The sequence below is a fragment of the Rhinoderma darwinii genome, chromosome 9 (assembly GCF_050947455.1).
Source record: "Rhinoderma darwinii isolate aRhiDar2 chromosome 9, aRhiDar2.hap1, whole genome shotgun sequence".
NCBI lineage: Eukaryota > Metazoa > Chordata > Amphibia > Anura > Rhinodermatidae > Rhinoderma > Rhinoderma darwinii.
Window position 1 is genome coordinate 103,819,595 of NC_134695.1, and position 21,100 is coordinate 103,840,694.

Consider the following 21,100-nt stretch of genomic DNA (forward strand, 5'->3'; position numbering starts at 1 on the left):
CGGATAGTGCAAGCGCTTGCACGCTCTCCTCTCTCCAGCTCTTACACTGTCTGTAGCAGAGACACGCCCCCTTGCCAGTTCTGCAGACAAAGAACAAGACTGATTTCTCACAAGAGCTGAAGAGGGGAGAGCGCGCTCTCCTCTCCACAGCTCTTACACTGTCCGTAGCAGTGACACGCGTCAGGGCTCCGTTCCGTCGTAGCTTTCCGTCGGAACGGAGCCCTGACTGACACAAACTGAAACCAAAGGTTTCAGTTTCCTTTACCATTGAGTTCAATGGTGACGGATCCGGTGACAATAGTTTCAGTTTGTCTCCGTTGTTGCAAGGGTTCCTTCGTTTTGATGGAATGAATATCGTAGTCGACTGCGCTATTGATTCCCTCCAAACAACGGAACCCTTGCACAACGAAGACAAACGGAAACCATTGGCACGGGATCCGTCACCATTGAAATCAATGGTGATGGAAACGGAAGCCTTTGGTTTCAGGTTGTGTCAGTCAGGGCTCCGTTCCGACGGAACTTCGGAACGGAGCCCTGACGCAGATGTGAACATGTCCTAAAGCTGATAACCCTGGTCCAGCAGTGGGTGCACCAAATTCCACACTATTTTCCTACTAACTCCCAGGATGGGGGGCATACTGGGGGTTCAATCCTCGAGTCCTTCCCTTCATAAACCCGAAACCTGTAGGTGTACCCTGAGCTACTCTCGCACAGCTTGTACATTTTTTATCCCATACCTTGCCCTCTTACTGGACAGGTATTAGCAGAATTCTAGCCTACCCTTAAAATGTACAAGGGACTCGTCTATTACAATGTTTTTTTGGGAGGTATACGCTTCTTGAAATTTGGTGCAGGAATGATTAATGACTGGCCTGATTTTGAATAGGCGGTCATATGTGGGGTCAACACGGGGTGGGCACTGTGCATTATTATTATAATGCAAAAATTTAAGAATAGATTCAAAGCGTGTCCGTGGCATTGCCATGCGGTAAATTGGGGTGTTGTACAAAACATCTGTATTCCAGTATTGCCTGATCTGTGGCTTCTTTACTAGCCCAATATGCAGCACAAGGCCCAAAATGTGAGCATCTCCGCTGCATCTACAGGGGTCCACTTGAAAGGTCTAGCATATGATGACGTGGGGTTCTGGGCAATGAATTTCTGGGCATATAAATTGGTCTGGGCCACCATTAAATTCACTAAATCCTCACTGTAGGAAACCTTAAAAAAATCTATTTCTGTGAGGTCTTCAGTCTCAAAATGAGTTCCTGATCTGCCTATGAAAGCCGTTCCGCAGCCATTTTCTTTATTTTTTTTGCACCATACACCGATCATCATAAATAACGTTATACATTTATTGTACTGGTTATTACGGACGTGGCGATACCAAATATGCGTGTATTATTTCATGTTTTGGGACTTATATGTTGAAAAGTTTATTTATTGTAAAAAATGTGTATTTCTGTGTATTTTTTTACAATTTTTTTTTATTTAACCAAAAATGTTTTAAATAAATGTAACTTTGTTTTTTTTTTAAAATCCCATAAAGGGATTTTCATTTTTATATTTGAACTTTAATATACTGGCATATGTCTATATGCCAGTACATTACCCTGTGTACTGATTGTACACAGGCAGTTGTTAGGGCATACCTCAGTATGCCCTAACAGGAAATATGTTCAGACAGCCCTGGGGTCCTTCAATGAACCCTGGGTTGTCTGCCCATACCAGGTATAGCCATAGTGCTGATAGAGTGAGAATGTGTAGGAACACACTACTTTTATGAGGGGAATGGTGACGCCCAGTTGTCAATTTATTATTAGGCTATGTTCACCCGATTATCAAAATACTTCTGAAAATACGGAGCTGTTTTTAAGGGAAAACAGCCCCTGATTTTCAGACTTTTTTGAGCAACTCTCGTTTTTCGCTGCGTTTTGTACGGTCGTTTTTGGAGCTGTTTTCAATAGAGTCCATGAGAAAACGGCTCCAAAAATGTCCCAAGAAGTGTCCTGCACTTCTTTTGACGAGCCGTCATTTTATGTGCCGTATTTTGACAGCGACGCGTAAAATGACAGCTCGTCTGCACAGAACATCGTAAGACCCATTGCAGGCAATGGGCAGATGTTTGCCGACGTATTGGAGCCGTCTTTTGAGGCGTAATTCGAGGCGTAAAACGCCTCCATTACGTCTGAAAAGAGGTTGTGTGCACATGCCCTAACATTTCTAAGAGGAATAACAGAGGCATTGCAGAGTTCTAAGAAAAGATGCTCTAGAATTGTAATTTCATGTGGAATACAAGTATAAAATAGACATGTCAGGAGAGGTGACGGGTTCCTCTTTAAGTTTGAAGAACCTCTGAAGGCTGCTAGGTTGTGTATATGCTACTGTGTTGATTTGTAGTAATAGGATGAAGAATTAGCAGGTCATGCAAGGATATCTTCACATTTTACTATGGGGAGAGGGAAATTTTAGGGTCATGAGAGGATAGACATAAGACTAAGAGCTCCAGGATATTGACATACAGTATTATGAGGGCCCCTAGTGGATAACTATAGAATGACAGTCTAATGAAATACTACAGTGCAAAACCTGCAGTAGCTCTGGCTAACGGAGGGACCCCCTCTATGACTTCCATATGCTCCAGTAGGACATGTGGATCGGGGATGATTTGATGAGACAATCCCTTTAACTGTTATGCCATAGTGACATGACACTCAGTAGAGCACTGTGGCCCCTCTGTTCTCAGGTCTTTGCTCACAGACACAAATTATATCTTCTGACATCTCTCAATGACACACTCCTCTACCCCAACTACTACACCAGATCTTTCTGTGATAGATTTTCGATTTCCTCATGTCCTATGTATATTGGCTCCCTTCTCTGACAGGACCATCCTCTAGAAAACCAGTTTTCACTGCGATTTTGGGTGGTCATCTCAGAGAGGTTTCACTGTATGTATCTGCAAGAATACACAAAGCCAAGCCCTGCACTTTTGACAGTCCCCAAACACTCCTTGAAGACAACCCTTTCTCTACGTTTACATATATCGGATTTGACAATTACTATGACAATTTTCATCCTTGCATATGAATGGTGTTTCCGCAGCCCTGTTCACATATGGAAAATTTTCTGCCAGGCAGAAAAAAAATCTGCTGCGGAAATAAGTAGTATTAAGTAATAATATGCAACACATTGACGGGCTGGGTACGCCAAAATGAGAATCGCTCTTAGGCCAGATTCACACGAACGTGGGGAAACTCGGACATGAAAACTTGAAGATTTTCACGTCCGAGGTGCCACCGTGCGGGTCCCGTTTTCACAGATCCTCCTAGATTTGAGTCTATGGAGGGGTCCGTGAAAACGGAAGAAAATAGGACAGGTTCTATTTTTCAATGGACCCTTCACACGGTCCGTTGAAACAACGGCCGTGTGATCAACCCCATTGAAAAACATGCGTCCCTGTGACTGCCGTTGTTTTAATGGCCGTCATGCAGACATATTCAGCGTTCGTCTGAATAAGGCCTTACAGAGTGGGTCTCCGCTGTGGCTGATAGAGAGGGGGTGGCACCTAATAGCACATATGGATAGGGATTATTTCCATGGGAACACTCCTTAAAGAGGCTCTGTCACCACATTATAAGTTCCCTATATTGTACGTGATGTGATCGGCGCTGTAATGTAGATTACAGCAGTGTTTTTTATTTAGAAAAACGATCATTTTTGACGGAGTTATGACCTATATTAGCTTTATGCTAATGAGTTTCTCAATGGACAACTGGGCGTTTTACTTTTTGACCAAGTGGGCGTTGTGGAGAGAAGTATATGACGCGGACCAATCAGTGACCAATCAGCGTCCTACACTACCCCCATTCATTTACACTGCAGATAGCAATATAGCTATATCACTATGTGCAGCCACATAAACACACTATAACATTACTGCAGTGTCCTGATAATGAATATACATTACCTCCAGCCAGGACGGGATGTGTATTCATTCTCCTGACACTTCTGTAGCGTCTGTGTGATTTACAGCATAGCAGGCGTAGTCGCGCGAGATTACGCTGTAAGCTGTCATTCACAGCGAGATCTCGCTGTGCTGTGCTGTAAAGTGCAGAGAAGTGGTCAGGATTGTGAATACACATCACGTCCTGGCTGGAGGTAATGTATATTCATTATCAGGACACTGCAGTAATGTTATAGTGTGTTTATGTGACTGCACATAGTGATATAGCTATATCGCTATCTGCAGAGTAAATGAATGGAGAGAAGTGTATGACGCTGATTGGTCACTGATTGGTCAGCGTCATACACTTCTCTACACAACGCCCACTTGGTCATATAGTAAAACACGCCCAGTTGTTCATTAAGAAACTCATTAGCATAAAGCTAATATAGGTCATAACTCCATCAAAAATGATTGTTTTCTAAATAAAAAACACTGCTGTAATCTACATTACCGCGCCGATCACATCACGTACAATATAGGCCACTTATAATGTGGGGACAGAGCCTCTTTAAGGGCGGATTTACACGAGCGTGTGTGTTTTTGCGCACACAAAAAACACTTAACAGCTCCGTGAGTCATCACATAGGATGCGCGGCTGCGTGATTTTCGCGCAGCCGCCATCATGATGACACTCTGTTTGGATATTTGTAAACCGAAAAGCATGTGGTGCTTTTCTGTTTGCAAACATACTTTTGACTGCTGTAGCGCGAATCACGCGCGTCCCACGGAAGTGCTTCCGTGTGGTGTGCGTGATTTTCACGCATCCATTGACTTCAATGGGTGCATGATGCACGAAAAACGCACAAATATAGGACCTGTTGTGAGTTTTACGCAGCGGACTCACGCTGCGCAAAAATCCCTGACAGTCTGCACGACCCCATAGACTAGCATAGGTCCGTGCGACGCGCGTTGCATGGACATATTCGTGTAAATCCACCTTAACTCCAAATGTGCTGTTACTCTACTGCTACTTAGGCGGGATTCACACGACCGGGTCGTTCCCGAGCCCGAGTGTCGGCCGGTAAAATCGGCCATTTTGCCCGGCCGGTTTGCATTAAGTTTTGCATCCGTGCCGGGCCGGGCAGATCCGGACAGTGACATCAGCGGCAACTCCTGAAGGGGAATCCCCATGTGTTCGGGGATTCCGCTTCAGAAGTTTCCCCTGATGTCATTGCCCAGATATGGACAGAGACATCGAGCGCTCTGTCCAGGAGCGGAATCCCCGAAAACACGGGGATTCCGCTCCTTCAAGGAGCTAAAGTGCGGCTAGCACATAGCAGAGCGGGGAGATACCTCCCCGCTCTGCTATAGTGGCGTCGCTACAGTAGTAGCAGCCGCAGCAGCTGCTAGCGGCGCTATCGAAGGTGTCGCCGGGCCAGGGTGCTTTTAAAACAAGCAGGGGAAGGGAGCCAGCGCAGCGCTCCCTTCCACCTGCTGTACACCCTGGCCCTGCCACACCGTGTACAGCGTACAGCCATTCGTCAGAATGGCATCAACTCCTCCTCCTCACATGCACTCTGCGCTGTGAGGAGGAGGAGATAGAGCGCAAGCTCCGGAAAACCCGGCGATCACTCGGGACACATCCCGGTGATGGCTGTGTATTACCCGGCCCCATAGACTTCTATGGGAGCCAGGCGGCCGGGTACCCGGCCGAAAATAGAGCATGTCCTATTTTTTGACGGCCGGTTTTCCCGGCAGTCAAAGAATCGGTCGTGTGAATAGCCCCATTAGGGGTCTATTATTCCTAATGCAGCCGGGTGCCGGCCGATTTATGAACGGCCGGCACCCGGCCGTGTGAATGAGGCCTTAAAGGGAACCTGTCACCAGCATTTCACCTATTGAACTTTACTTATCCCTCACTGGCCGCTGCTACCAAAAGTTCATTGCCGTTATCCCCGCTCCTAAACTCCTCCTCCGACTGTAAATAACGGTCTGCAAACATTTTGCGCTTTTTATCGTAATAATCCGGTGTCCCTTTGTGCTCACACCCCAGAAGTGGACATTGATGCGCAAGCAAGGATTTTGTGTGCTGGGGGAAGGCGAGGAGCTGCCAATCAAAAGTAAGGAGGCGGGAAAAACTCGAAAAGACTTGAGGAATGAAGTTATGACTCTTTTCAAAGGAAGATTTGACTCTTTTCTGCTCATTAGCATACAGTGTGGGAACACTAAAAAGCTGAATACTAAAGCCACAGAGCCGACTAGGAAGACAATTATAGTTTATATAGAATTGATTTTACACCCACTACCACCAGGAATTGCTGGTTTAATAGGCGAAATGCTGGTGACAGGTTCCCTTTAATCAGAGACATTTCTTAGCTGGTTCTTCCTGCTTCTGGCCTTCGAAAATCCAAACATTATATTGTAGCCTTAGGGCTTATTCAGACGAACGTATAATACGTCTGTGCTACGCGCGTGATTTTCAAGCGCCTCGCACGGACCTATGTTAGTCAATGGGACCGTTCAGACTGTCCGTGATTTTCACGCAGCGTGTGTCCGCTGCGTAAAACTCAAGACATGTCCTATATTTGCCCGTTTTTCGCGCATCACGCACCCATTGAAGTCAATGGGTGCGTGAAAACAGCTCACGGCACACAGACGCACTTCCGTGTGCCCCGCGTGATGCGCGCTACAGTAGTCAAAGCTATGAATGAAAACAAAAAAGCACCACGTGAAAAACAGAGTGTCATAATGATGGCGGCTGTGCGAAAATCACGCAGCCACGCATCATATGCTGCTGACACACGGAGCTTTTATGGACCTTTTGCGTGCGCAAAATGATGCGTTTTTTGCGCGCACAAAACGCACACGCTCGTGTGAATCCGGCCTTATGCTGGAATCAAGTGGCAGTTTAATAGACTTTCTGATTTATTGGATGCCGAATTTACGGAGGATCTGTCACTAGTAAGGTAATGCCCAATCTCCTAAGTAATCTAATAGGCGCTGCCACGCTGATAATTCCAGTGAAAATTGTTCCCCGAAACGTTCTTTATTTTAAAAGTTATGAGCTTTTGTTATGAATATGCAAATGAGGCTATACTAGCCAAAGGGGCGGTAACGCTGCTGTTTCTCTGTGGGCGGTGTTTATGTCGTCTGTATGACGCTGTCCTATCAGTATCATACAGCTTCTCCCCTTCCCTGCACGGCGTGATCTCAGCTTTGTCACGTGGTTTTTACACGTTCTTTGGAGTTTTTTCATTTTGATGCTGAAATAGATGCTGTTTTATGCTGCGGGCTTTGGTACGGCTTTATATAAACTTGTCAGATACAATTCGCAGGCGGAAATGCAAGATAAATTGGTGTGGATTTTAAATACTCACCGTAGGTCAATTTACGTGCGGAAAAATTCTACAACGTGTAGATGAGATTACTTGAAATCTCATTTTCTTTGCTGCTGCTGTATCGGGCGGCAAATCCACATGTAATACGCATCGTGTGCATGTGGCCTTATGGGTGACATTACTTCTTAATGCAAGACTTCACTTGTATTACTATCATGATGTGATATTATGTCCTATGGGAAACTGTTCTGTATTAACATCATTGTGCATCCTGAATAATGCAGCAATTATACTGCATGGTAATATCCTCCCGAAATATGTGGGTTAGATCAGCCTGGATTAGTGGAATTCACGTTTCATGAAAAATTCATGTATAAACATATTAATGATAATAAAATAATAATGCAATTGCAGGAAACTCCGGCGGATAATAAACCTACTTGTTGTAATGGCAGTGGGGGAGGGGGGGGAGGCGACGACAACGTTATTCTGCCCATTTCCTCTGGCTCCTGGTGTGATAGGCTTTTAATCTTTATCTTGTCTCTTTGCTCCTCCAGATTGATGTTTTCTTGTTGTGGCTGTAATGGTGCTTTAGAGTTGGCATGCAGCGATTCACACAATTCACACCATCAATTACGGTTGTCACTGTGCTTCAAACTGTCCCTTTACAGGATCAAATATTTTCGTCTTTTATCCCTTCCATTAGATTCCTGAAACCAGTTTTTGAAGCAGCTTTCATCTTTTTTGAAGTCCCAATTGACATAGTGCGAGACTTCAGTTTGTCAACTGATAAATCCGTTATTATTATTAAACCGTATATTAAACGCTGCAGGAAATGAGAAGCAGGTTTTTCTAGTACCAAAAGGCCGGGTTTCCACATAGCGTAAACGCTGCAGAATTTACGCAACAGAATTCTGTTCGGAAATTCCGCAACATTTACAGTAGAAGCAAAGTGGATGAGATTTTTTTATTAAAAAAACGCAGCGAAAACGTCTATAAATTGTCCTGCGGAATTTAAATCCTCAGCATGTCAACCGCTATGTGTGATTATACGTACCCTATAGCCGGTTCCCACGCAGCGTAAACGCTGCCGAATTTCAACAACGGAATTCTGTGCGGAAATTCCACAGCTTTTACAGTAGCAGCAAAGTGGATGAGAATTTGAACATCTCATGCCCACGCTGTGGGGAAAAAAACCGCAGCGAAAGCATTAATAAATTGACCTGCGGTGCAGAATTTAAGGGCACGGTCAGACGTGGCAGAATTTTTCCGCTGCAAATGTTGGTGCAGATTCGGGGCAATTACGCAACGAATCTGCACCAACATTTGCATATTTGACAGGTAATTCAGACGTTGCCGAAAACTCAGCGGACTTGCCACAGATTTCAGTTTTTGCATTGCAAAGGCTGAAATCTGCAGTGAAATTCTGCTTCTTCTCCGCAACAGTCAGTGCATGCTGCGGAGGGAAAATTCTGCACTGCAACCTATGGTCCGCAGCGGAGTTTTCCGCTATGTCTGAACTAACTTGCCTCAAAATGTATTGAAACAAATGTAAAAAACGGCCGCAGGATAATTCCACTGCGGACTGTCCGCAGCGGAATTCCACAGCAATTCCACCACGTCTGGTCGTGCCCTAAATTTGCAGCACGTCAATTTATGCTGCATTTTCGTTGTTTTTCTTTTGCAGATTTTCCTCATTGAATTCAACGGGGATCCAAAACCTGAAACAGAAAGCCAAGTGTTGCGACTTTTGCGGCGGAATCGCAGCAATTTTGCTGAAAGAATCGCAAGTCAGAAAAAAAATCATACTTACCCAGAACTCCCTGCTTCTTCCTCCAATGTGGTGCAGTTTTTCGGACAGAATGTGCTGTGGGTTCCAGGTCGAATACGCTGCGTGGTTTTTAAAAGTCGCAACACTTGGCTTTCTGTTTTGGGTTTTGCATCCCCGTTGAATTCAATGGGGAAAACGTGCAACAGAAAAGCATGGACGGAATTTCCTTTGTGGAAAGCAGCGTTAAAAAACTTTCATACTTACTTAAGCCGTTGTTATGGCGACGCGTCATTCCTGTGCAGTCCGGCCTCCTTGGATAACGTTGCAGCCCATGTGACTTCTACGGCCTGTGATTGGCTGCATCAGTTACATGGGATTCAATGTCATCCGGGAGGCCGGACTGCAGGAAGAAGGAGGGCGTTCTGGGTAAGTATGATTTTTTTTCTGAGTTGCGATTCTTGCAGTTACGATATTTGCGACGTAATCGCTGCGAATATGCCGCAAAGGTTGCAACACTTGGCTTTTTGCTGCAGGTTTTGCATTCAATGGGGAAATTCTGCAACGGAATATCAACAAAAATGCAGCACAAATTGACATGCTGCAGAATTTAATTCCACACCACAGGTCAATTTATTATCGTATACACTGCAGGGGTTTTCTGCAGCATCGGCATTAGATTTTCTGAATCTCATCCACTTTACTGCTATTGGAAATGCTGCGGAATTGCGTTGCAGATTTTTTTTTAGGAATTTGATGCTAATACACAGCTTAATTGCAGCAAATTCCACAACTATTGCCATTTGTTGCAAAATTTTACTTCCCTGTTGAACTCAATGGGGAAATTCTGCAACAAGTGTGCAGCCTTTCTGCATAACATAAATTCATATGCTACCCACATATTATGTGCGGAACGTTCACGCAGTATGTGGATGAGATTTGATAACATCTCGTATACTTTTCTGCTACTGTAAACACGGCAGAATTCCTGCATGGAAAATCCGGTCGAAAATACTGCAGTGTATCCGACATGTGGGACATACCCTAAGTGTCTGGCACTTTGCTCTAATTCACAGCGGCCAGTGCTGAACATTTATGGCCCAGTACGAGAAGGGACTAAGGCAGGGGTCTGAAACTCGGGCGGGTAAGTGGGCCGCATATAGAAAAAATGGGAAGTTGACGGGCCGCATTACTTTCAAATTTGATACAATACAAAATTATTATTAATCAATTAGTTATTTGAACTACTATAACACTACATTACTATAATAATACCGCTAGGTTTAAAATTTGAGATATTTCTTCACGTGCTTATTTCAACAAGTCAAGATTGGGCAGCCCCTTTTTAGATAGTGCCGCAGTGCCCTCTGTGGATGCTGCCGCAGTGCCCTCTGTGGATGCTGCCGCAGAGCCCTCTGTGGATGCTGCCGCAGTGCCCTCTGTAGATAATGCAACACAGCCCTAGATAAGGCCACAGTGCCCTCTGTAGATAATGCAACACACCCCTAGATAATGCCAGTGTCCTCTTCAGATACTGCCACACACCATATGTGGACAGCGATATCAGGGAATTCCACAGAGTCCAGGAGCAGAGCCGACACCAGAGCTCTGCTCCGCTCGGGGCAAGACCCTGACACACTGTCCATATATGGGCAGCGATGTCAGGGAATTCCACAGAGTCCCGAAGCAGAGCCTCAACTAGCGCTCTGCCCGGGACTCCAGCTCTGGGGAAGCCCCAGACATCGCTGTTCATATGTGGACAGCGATGTCAGGGAATTCCAGAGTCTCGGAGCAGAGCCGACGCCAGCGCTCTGCTCGGGACTCCGGCTCTGGGGAAGCCCCAGACATCGCTGTTCATATGTGGACAGCGATGTCAGGGAATTCCACAGAGTCCAGGAGCAGAGCCGACACCAGCGCTCTGCTCCGCTCTGGGCAAGACCCTGACACACTGTCCATATATGGGCAGCGATGTCAGGGAATTCCACAGAGTCCCGAAGCAGAGCCTGTACTAGCGCTCTGCCCGGGACTCCAGCTCTGGGGAAACCCCAGACATCACTGTTCATATGTGGACAGCGATGTCAGGGAATTCCACAGAGTCCAGGAGCAGAGCCGACACCAGAGCTCTGCTCCGCTCTGGGCAAGACCCTGACACACTGTCCATATATGGGCAGCGATGTCAGGGAATTCCACAGAGTCCCGAAGCAGAGCCTGTACTAGCGCTCTGCCCGGGACTCCAGCTCTGGGGAAACCCCAGACATCACTGTTCATATGTGGACAGCGATGTCAGGGAATTCCACAGAGTCCAGGAGCAGAGCCGACACCAGAGCTCTGCTCCGCTCTGGGCAAGACCCTGACACACTGTCCATATATGGGCAGCGATGTCAGGGAATTCCACAGAGTCCCGAAGCAGAGCCTCAACTAGCGCTCTGCCCGGGACTCCAGCTCTGGGGAAGCCCATACATCGCTGTTCATATGTGGACAGCGATGTCAGGGAATTCCAGAGTCTCGGAGCAGAGCCGATACTAGCGGCTCTGTGTCCCGCGGGCCGCAGATGACAGCCCCAGGGGCCGCATGCGGGCCGCGTGCATGAGACCCCTGGACTAAGGTAAGGGGTTTTGGAGAGGACCTTTTTAAATTAATAGGGTTTGCCCATCAGGCACATTTATGGCATATCCACAGGATATGCCATAAATGTCAGATAGATGCTGGTCCCATATAGCTACGCTGTTTCCGTAACTGCCATTCACTTCTATGGGAGTTCCGGAAACAGCGTAGCTTAGCGAGCTACTCTGTTTTCGGATTACATGGTCGGAAATTTCAAGTCGCAGCGGGAAACGAAAAGGGTAGGACAGTGTTAGGGGGCCCCGTTCTAGAGATAAGTGCGGGTCCCAGAGGTGGTACCCGCATCCATCTGACAATTATGGCATATCCTGTGGATATGCCATAAATGTCCCTTATGGGCAAACCACTTTAAGTTTCAGTGGAGCTTTTGTGACTAGTAGTTAATCTTCTGAGAATCCGTAGTAGTAAACCATCTCTAAATTAGTGGTAGACCTTTTGAGAGCCGTACTTGCTCTGCTGTTTTCATAACGCTCATAGATTTGGAGACTTGGTGACATGTAAAAAAACTTCTTCATTTGAACTCTTCCAGTATGCGGCGGCCGCTTGCAGCCTTAAAGGGGTTGTCCACAGCATAGGTCATCAGTATATGTTCGGTGTGGGTCTGACACCCAGACCCCGCACCGATCAGCCGCTCCAGCTGCCTTTGGGTGCCGGATGTTTTGAACGGTATGCAGTAGTTGGAGCCGGAAGCAGATGGCTCCGACCACTACATAGCGTCTGTTCTACAGAACTGCAGCTCTGCTCCTATTCACTTGAATAGGAACAGAGCTGCAGTACTGCTGTTAGGAAAACGCCTGTTCCCTTAAGATCACCATGACTACTGTTCTAGCTTCTGGGCGGTTCTGGTTTTACTTTGAGCCTATCTCTTTTCTCTGTCCTTCTGCCTATCAGGTGTAGGGTTAGTATTTATACCTGGCTTCCTCCACCTGTTCTTTGCTTGTGATTTTCCTGTCTGCATGTGTTTTGATCAAGCTACTTACCTGCACACTTTACCTCTGACTTGTGGACTTCTTGGAAATTGACCTCGGCGTGTATTTGGATAACCCTTTGTTTACCGATTTTGATTATCTGCTCTCGGCTGGTTCTGACCTCTGCTATACCGGATATCCACTTGCTGTCTGATTTGAATTTTCTGTTTACAATCTGGTTCCTGTTCTAGTATTGCCTGCATTGCACCTCTTAGGGTATGTTCACAAGCAGTGGTTTCAGACGTAATTCGAGCGTTTTACGCCTCGAATTACGCCTAAAAAAAACGCCCCTAATACGCCTACAAACATCTGCCCATTGCTTTCAATGGGAATTACGATGTTCTGTTCCCACCAGCCTTTATTTTACGCGGCGCTGTCAAAATACTGCGCGTAAAATGACGGCTCGTCAAAAGAAGTGCAGGAAACTTCTTGGGACGGTTTTGGAGGCGTTTTTCATTGACTGCATTGAAAAACAGCTCCAAAAACGGCCGTAAAAAAACACAGCGAAAAAAGCGAGTTGCTTAAAAAAAGTCTGAAAATCAGGAGCTGATTTCGCCTGAAAACAGCTCTGTATTTTCAGATGTTTTTGGTCACTGCGTGTGAACATACCCTTCTCCAACACTGAACTCTGCTAAGATGACCTGGGTTCTATGCAGCAAAAACCATCCTGCCTGCCTGGTTCCTGGCGAAGAAGTCAGAGTAGCCTAAGGCTGGGTTCACACGAGCACATTACGTCCGTAATGGACGGAACGTATTTCGGCCGCAAGTCCCGGACCGAACACACTGCAGGGAGCCGGGCTCCTAGCATCATAGTTATGTACGATGCTAGGAGTCCCTGCCTCTCCGTGGAACTACTGTCCCGTACTGAAAACATGATTACAGTACGGGACAGTTGTCCCGCACCAAGGCAGGGACTCCTAGCATCGTACATAACTATGATGCTAGGAGCCCGGCTCCCTGCAGTGTCTTTCGGTCCGGGACTTGCGGCCGAAATACGTTCCGTCCATTACGGACGTAACGTGCTCGTGTGAACCCAGCCTTAGGGTATGTTCACACGCAGTGTTTTCAGGTGTATTTTGGGGCGTTTATGCCTCGAAAAACACCTGAAAAAACGGAAGTCAATGGGAAAAACAGCATTTAGTTCATACGGGGCGTCATTTTACGCCTCTGTTTTAAAAAAAACGGGGCATAGAAAGACGCTCCTTAAAAAGAAGTAGCATTTCACTCCTTGAGGCGTTTTTTGGAGCTGATTTTCCATTGAACACTATGAAAAACGCCTGAAAAGAAGCTCCAAATGACAAGAAGCTTCAATTTCAGCTTCAGAAACGCCTGAAAATCAGAGGCTGTTTTCTCTGAAAACAGCTCCGTATTTTCAGACGTTTTTTAGGAAGTGTGTGAACATACCCTTAGACTCTGTCGATCAGAGTTGTGACTGATTGGAGGTTGCAAATTTATTTGCACACTTTCTCCCGGCCGTCTCCAGCAGCGTTTGGGGAATAGCTCAACTTGCAATTCCATAACAACTGCAGCTTGGCTGCTATTCCGTGACCGGAGCCATCTGCTTCCGGCTCCAACTACAGAGGAGGCTGGACGGCAGCACGGAGGGCTTAACGGTAAGCCTCCATGACTGCCATAGGAGGGAGGGTCAGCCAATAGGAGGGAAGAGGGTTAGTGGAGGCAGGGAGAGGGAAGAGACGGAGAGGGGAGGAGTCGGGGTGTGGTATGAGCCGGAAGCAGCGGGAGGAACAACAGGTAAAATAGTTAGCTCCCGCCCACCCACCCTGAATTAGGTTGTAATTTGGGGATTTGGGTTGGTTTGTAGGTTTGTCTATTATATTGTGCTTTTGATGTATGCTTATGTAACTTGTGTTTCTCATTTCTTTTCAGCAGGTCCGGGTGTCATGGAAGATGGCGGGGGGAGTCCTTGAGGTTGGTCAGTACAAAATGGTGGGGGGGTCGCATTGGGGGTATGCGTCCCCCAAAAAGGTAGATCATTTGAAGACTTCATAGGGTGTTATCCCTTTGAAGTGGTCTTCTGGTGGTTGGAGCTATCTGCAGGGGTGAGCGGTGCCTCCGAGCTGGTTTACGGCTGGAGGTAAAGAGTTGGTGGTGGTTTGCAGATGGCTAATTTAAAGGAAATCTGAAAGAATGGCTTCAAGGACTTCCCCTGCTCTGTTTAGTGTTAAAAAAAATGTTGATTGTTATTTATGATTCTGATCCATGTTGGGTCATGTGAATTATAGTAGGAATTCTCTGGTCGAATTCCTAAAGGAGTTATGCGAATGTTTCGGATTAAATAGCATTTTAAAATAATGTACATTAATAAACAGCTGCTGTGGCCATTTCACATCCAACCTCGGTGTCACGTGTCTTTACTGGGAGGTGGGGGAATAAAGGGGAATAAAAGGTTAAATGGTTAATTAGCACATGACTCTACTTAGGCCAGTCATGCATACCATTCAAAACATCTGACGCCTGGGGGCAGCCGGAACAGCTGATCGGTGCGGGGTCTGGGTGTTGGACCAACACCGATCATATACTGATGACCTATCCTGCGGAATAGCTATCGGGTGGATAGGTCATCAGTTGTCTGGTTGTGGACAACCCCTTTAATAGGTGGCGCGTTTAGAGGTGCAAACCCCTTTAAGTGACAGTGGAGCTTGTTATCTTGTCAGGCACCAGGGCCCGTGTGTAACTGAAGCCTCCGCATCTTCTGTAGCTATGTCTCTGCTTAGATTAGCTACCAGTCTACCTCGCCACCTTTGAACAGCAATTGGAAGCAGTCACATTTTTTGTGAATTTTGTTAGATTAGTTGTGGAAGTCTTTTTGGAAATGTCTTATAATTTATAACTCAGTTGGTCTCTGTGGTTTAGTTACATAACGTTCATTGCTTTCAATCATATTCCAAAGAGAGAGAGAGCAGTCTCGTTCCTGAGCAGTCTCTTCATGTGATATAAATTAGCTCTTTTCTGAAAAACTGGATTCTGTTTCCTCATTTTTTACCACACTGGTGAAATATAAGGCTGGGTTCACAGTTTTTTTGCAGGAGGAATTCTGCCTCAAAATTCCGTTTGGAATTTTGAGGCAGATTTTCCTCTCCCTGCACGCCGATTTTCACGCAGATAGGGCATGTCCCTTCTTTTTCCTGCGAGCCGGTTTTGCTGCTCGCGGGAAAAAAATGCCTCCGCCTTCCATTGAAATCAATGGGAGCTATTTTTAGCCGTTTTTCCGCCAAAAAACTCTGTGTAAACTGGCCCTAACGCCGAACTGTCATTATTTATTTACCACTTTAATGGGCCGAATAAATTACTTTAATAAATGACCAGACAACCACAGGGCAGGGAATGATCAGTGCAAAGTGGTCACATAGGTTACTACCCTAATCCGGCCGTTGTGGTCCTCTCCAAAACCAGAGATGGTTTTGTATAGGTCAGAAGAGAAAATATTAAATCTCTCACGTCATTATTCTATCTCCCTACGACAAACTTTATTAGGTTAGAGAGTAACTACACTTTTAAAAAAACTTTTGATATGTCATTGAGACTTATCATAGGTTTTGATCGGTTTGGGTGCTGAGATCCCACCGTTGCTGAAACGAAGGTGCAGACGCGCTCATCTGAGTGCCTTGCACTTTTGGCTGTGATCGGCACTCCCGGTCAGTCTGAAGACGTGCTCATAGACGTCCTATGTGTGCAGTCCTCAGCCTAACAAGTAGCGCCGATCATAGCCAAAGATGCAGGACGCTCAGCTGAAAATTTCTGCACCTTAGTCTCAGCATCTGGACCCCCCACCCCCCCACTGTCAAAACTTCTGAAATGTCTCTATGATATATCAAAAGGTCTTTTAATATCCTTTACAAGATTCATTGTACATTCAATCACTGGACTGCAACGTCAGGCTAAGGCCCCATTCACACAAACGTGCTTTTGCGGCCGCAATTCCCCCAAAAATCCACGGGAGAACTGCGGCCCCATTCATTCCTATGGGGCCATGGACACGACTGTGGTTTTCACGGTCCGTGCCGGAGCCCGGATCGCAGACAGAACGGGCAAACCTTATTACGGCCGTGTTGTGCCTGTCTGGGCTCATTGAAAATAATGGCTGCGGCCGTGTGCACAGCCTGCGATTTGCGGGCGGCTCGCGGCTGTCACTCCGTGGCCGGCTGTCCCGGAAATCACGGCCGTGCACATGGCTACGGTCGTGTGCATGAGGCCTAAGGTTCCTTGGGCCCACCAGAGAAAATTACTCTAAGGCCTTATTCACACGGACGTGTACGTTTTGCGCGCGCAAAAAACGCTGCGTTTTGCACACGCAAAAGGTCCATGTGGCATCAGCATATGGTGCGTGGCTGTGTGATTTTCGCACAGCCGGCATCATTATGACACTCTGTTTTTATGTTTACAAACAGAAAAGCACGAGGTGCTTTTATGTTTTCATTCATTTATTTTACTACTGTAGTGCGCATCATGCGCGGCACCCGGAAGTGCTTCCGTGTGCCGTGCGCGATTTGCACGCACCCATTGACTTGAATGGGTGCGTGCTGTGCGAAACACAGGCAAGTATAGGACATGTCGTGAGTTTCACGCAGCGCACATAGGCTGCTTCAAATTCACTGACAATCTGAACGGCCTCATTGACTAACATAGGTCCGTGCGACGCGCATGAAAATCACGTGCGTATCACGGACGTATAACACGTTTGTGTGAATAAGGCCTAAGGCCGGGTTCCCACGTAGCATAAATGCTGCGGAATTTCCGCAACTTCTACAGTAGCAGCAAAGTGGATGAGATTCTGAAAATCTCATGCCCACGCTGCGGGGAAAAACCGCAGCGTAATTGTTAGTAAACTGACCTGCGGTGTGGAATTTAAATCCGCAGCATGTCAATTAATGCTGCGTTGTTGATTTTCTGTTGCGGGTTTTCCCCCATTGAATTCAATAGGGATGCAAAACCCACAACAGAAAGCCAAATCCTGCGACCTTTTGCGGTGTATTCGCAACGATTACGCCACAAAAATCGCAACTACGGAAAAAAAAAATGATTATACTTACCCACAAAGCTCTTCTTTTTCCTGCAGTTCGGCCTCCTAGGATGATGTTTCATCCCATGTGACCGCTGCAGCCAATCACAGGGTGCTGTGTCACATGGCCTGCAACATCATTGTAGAAGGCCAGACTACGGGCAGAGAAAACCGAGGGGGTAAGTATGAACGGCTTTCTTCCGCAGCGGAAATTCTGTTAAAAAAAACGCACCACAATCTGGTGCGATTTTTCGCACAGAATATAATGCGGATTCCAGGTTGGACACGCTGCATTATTTTTACGCAGTGTATCCGCCCCGTGGGAACCCGGCCTAAGGCCTCATACACACGACCATAGCTGTGTGCATGGTCTGTGATTATGGCACGGACGACCCGAGGAGTGTCTTCCGTGGACCGTCCGCAATCACGGACCGTGCACACACAAGGTGTGTATTGACTTCAAGGAGCCCGGACCGCAATTGTGGACCGTAAAATGACTTGTCCTATTTTTTTGCTGTCCGGGCTCCCAGACAATACATGGACCGTGAAAACCACAGTCGTGTGCATTGGCCCATAGGATGGAATGTGTCCTGTACTATCCGCAATTGCGGATAGTATGTGGTCGCAACGCTACGGTCGTGTGCATGATGAGGGGCCCCTCCACCCTCTTTTCAGAACATGTGCACGTCCACTTGTAATTGCAATATATACTTTATTTTTATCATTGTACACACAGGACATATCATCAATAAGGGCTAATAGGTTATTTGTGAATCATCCCATAAGAAATAGACTAGTGGAAAGTGATCGGCTCCAAAGTCCGCTCCAAATGTCATCTTCTACTGGACCTTTGGGGTTCATTATTGTTTTAGAACCTGGGCCCTCCGTAAAATCCTCCGGTACTCCCTGTTCTCATGTCTAAAAAATAATAGTATCCTACATTGCACAAATAATAGTGCTCATTCACATACCCCTGCTCATGCAGCTACACTTTATGATGTTTCATATCTGCCTCATATTCTGCCCCCTCTAGCTAAAGTGCCATTTTGTAACACTCATGCTGCTTGGTTGAAATCCTATTGGTGCTCTTTTTATGATGTCAGAAAGGTATGTTTAAAAGGCAGCACTGCAGAGCATTGCACCAGCACCACCTTGAACATATAATATACAAAAATCTTAGTAATATCTTGCTGAGTGTTTGTCCACAAGGTGGCAGTCATGTGCAGGCGACCTGTGACTAAAGGATACGTTCTATAGACAATTTTTCAAGATGAGCCATATAGCTGCAGGTTGCCTGGCATTGAACCATGTGCTTCAGATAATAAAGCATTTGATTACACTAGTTATGCCATATAGAACTACAGAATAATGGAGCAAGTTTTATATTCCAGACATTACAGTGAAAACTTGTCTAAGATCTTTTATAGGTTTTTCATACATTATATTGATTTAGGCTTTATGTTTATATCGCCAGCATGGTTAGGGCCTGTTCACATCAGCGTTGCCCTTCCGCTGAGGGGTTCCGTCTGAGGTTTCCATCAGGTTAACCCCTCAATGGAATAGCAAACGGAAACCTTAGTTTCCGTTTCCCTCACCATTGATCTCAATGGTGACGGAAACGTTGTTAATGGTTTCCGTTGGTCACCGTTGTGACAGGGTTCCGTAGTTTTGGACAGAATCAATAGCGCAGTCGACTGCGCTATTGATTCCGTCCAAAACGACGGAACCCTGTCACAACGGTGACAGACGGAAACTATTCGCTAGGTTTCCGTCACCATTGAGTTCAATGGTGAGGGAAACGGAAGCTGAGGTTTCTGTTTGACTTTCCACTGAAGGGTTAACCCGACGGAAACCTCTGCCGGAACCCCTCAGCAGAAACTAACGCTGATGTGAACAGGACCTTATTTGGCCACAGATTTAAAGGGAATGTATCACCTATATTTTTTAATTCCTATTTTATACCAGATCGTGAAACATCATCTTTTTTTTTCAAATCTGTTTTTATTTTTTGATTGTAGATTTTTTTTATTCTATGTTCTGTACATGATTATGGGGGCAGCCATCTTGCCTGAGCTGCTATTAACAGCATTTAGAGATATGATTTACAGCAGCCACATGGACCATAGGAACCTGTGAACAGGAGGAGACCCACTGACTTCTATGGGAGAGTTTTCTAGGCATTTTCTTTAAACTGTGCAGGTGTCATTGTGCAGGAAGGGGGGGGAGCTGTGTCCATCACCTATTGTCACTGGTGGATCCTGAGTTATCTATATAGAGGCGTTACCTGTCACTGTAAAGGCCCTTCTACACCGGCCGACACTCGGCCGACGCAGCGAGTGCCGATCAACGAGACACCGTTGATCGGCGCTCGCCTGCTCCTGTCACGCGGAGCTATGGATGGGGTCGTTACTCCGATCGCTCGTCCCCATACATTATTATCATGTCGGCAGCGCGTCTCCCTGTTTACACAGGGGGATGTGCTGCCGACAACTATAATATTTTACTTTTTTAAAACGATATGACCAGCAGATGATCGAGCATTTACACAGGGCAATTATCACCAATGAGCGTTATATTAACGCTCGTGTGCCCAATAATCGTGCTGTGTAGAACCCCCTTAAGGGCATGTTCACACGTAGCATAAACACAGCGGATTTCATTGAACAAATCTCATCCACACACTGTGTAAAAAAATCTGTCGAAAAAACTTCCATAAATTGACCTGCTATGCGTTTTTTTTAATCTGCAGCATGTCAATTTATTTTTCAGGATTGCTTCTTTGAATTCAATATGGAGGTGATAACATTTCATCGCATATGACTGCTGCAGACAATCACAGGCTGTTTTGGTCAAATTGGATGAAACATCATCCCAGGAGGTCGAGCTGCATGGACAACGGAGGAACGCGTCGCCACGACTATAAAGAACAAAGTAAGTATAAACTTTTTTTTTTTTAATCGTTGATTTCCGGAAAACAGAGAACATTCCGCCCCAGAAAACATCACCACAATTTGGTGCAGTTCTTTGGCCAGAATTCCATGTCTGTTCCACGGCAGATACACTGCGTATGCGTATTTTTACGCAATGTATCCGCCCTGTGTGAACCTGGCCTAATCCTGCCTGTGAAGATAATCAGATGACTGCTGAGAAGTGATCTCTACAGAACAGGAAGTGTCAGTCTATTATGGAGCTCAGTGGCCAGAGTGAAAACTGCCAGATTTTAGGATTATTTTTTTAATGACCTAAAAATATGAAAAGAAAAAAAAATCACCAAAAATTTATAAAAAATAGTCTTAACATAAAAAATAGACCATTTTCTGGTGACGAACGTTAACATTTACTATTCTGTTATGTTACTAAAACGATCAGTTTCAGACAGTATTGGATTTACATCTTTGGGGCCTGCACAAACTCCCACTGCATGAGCTATAACAT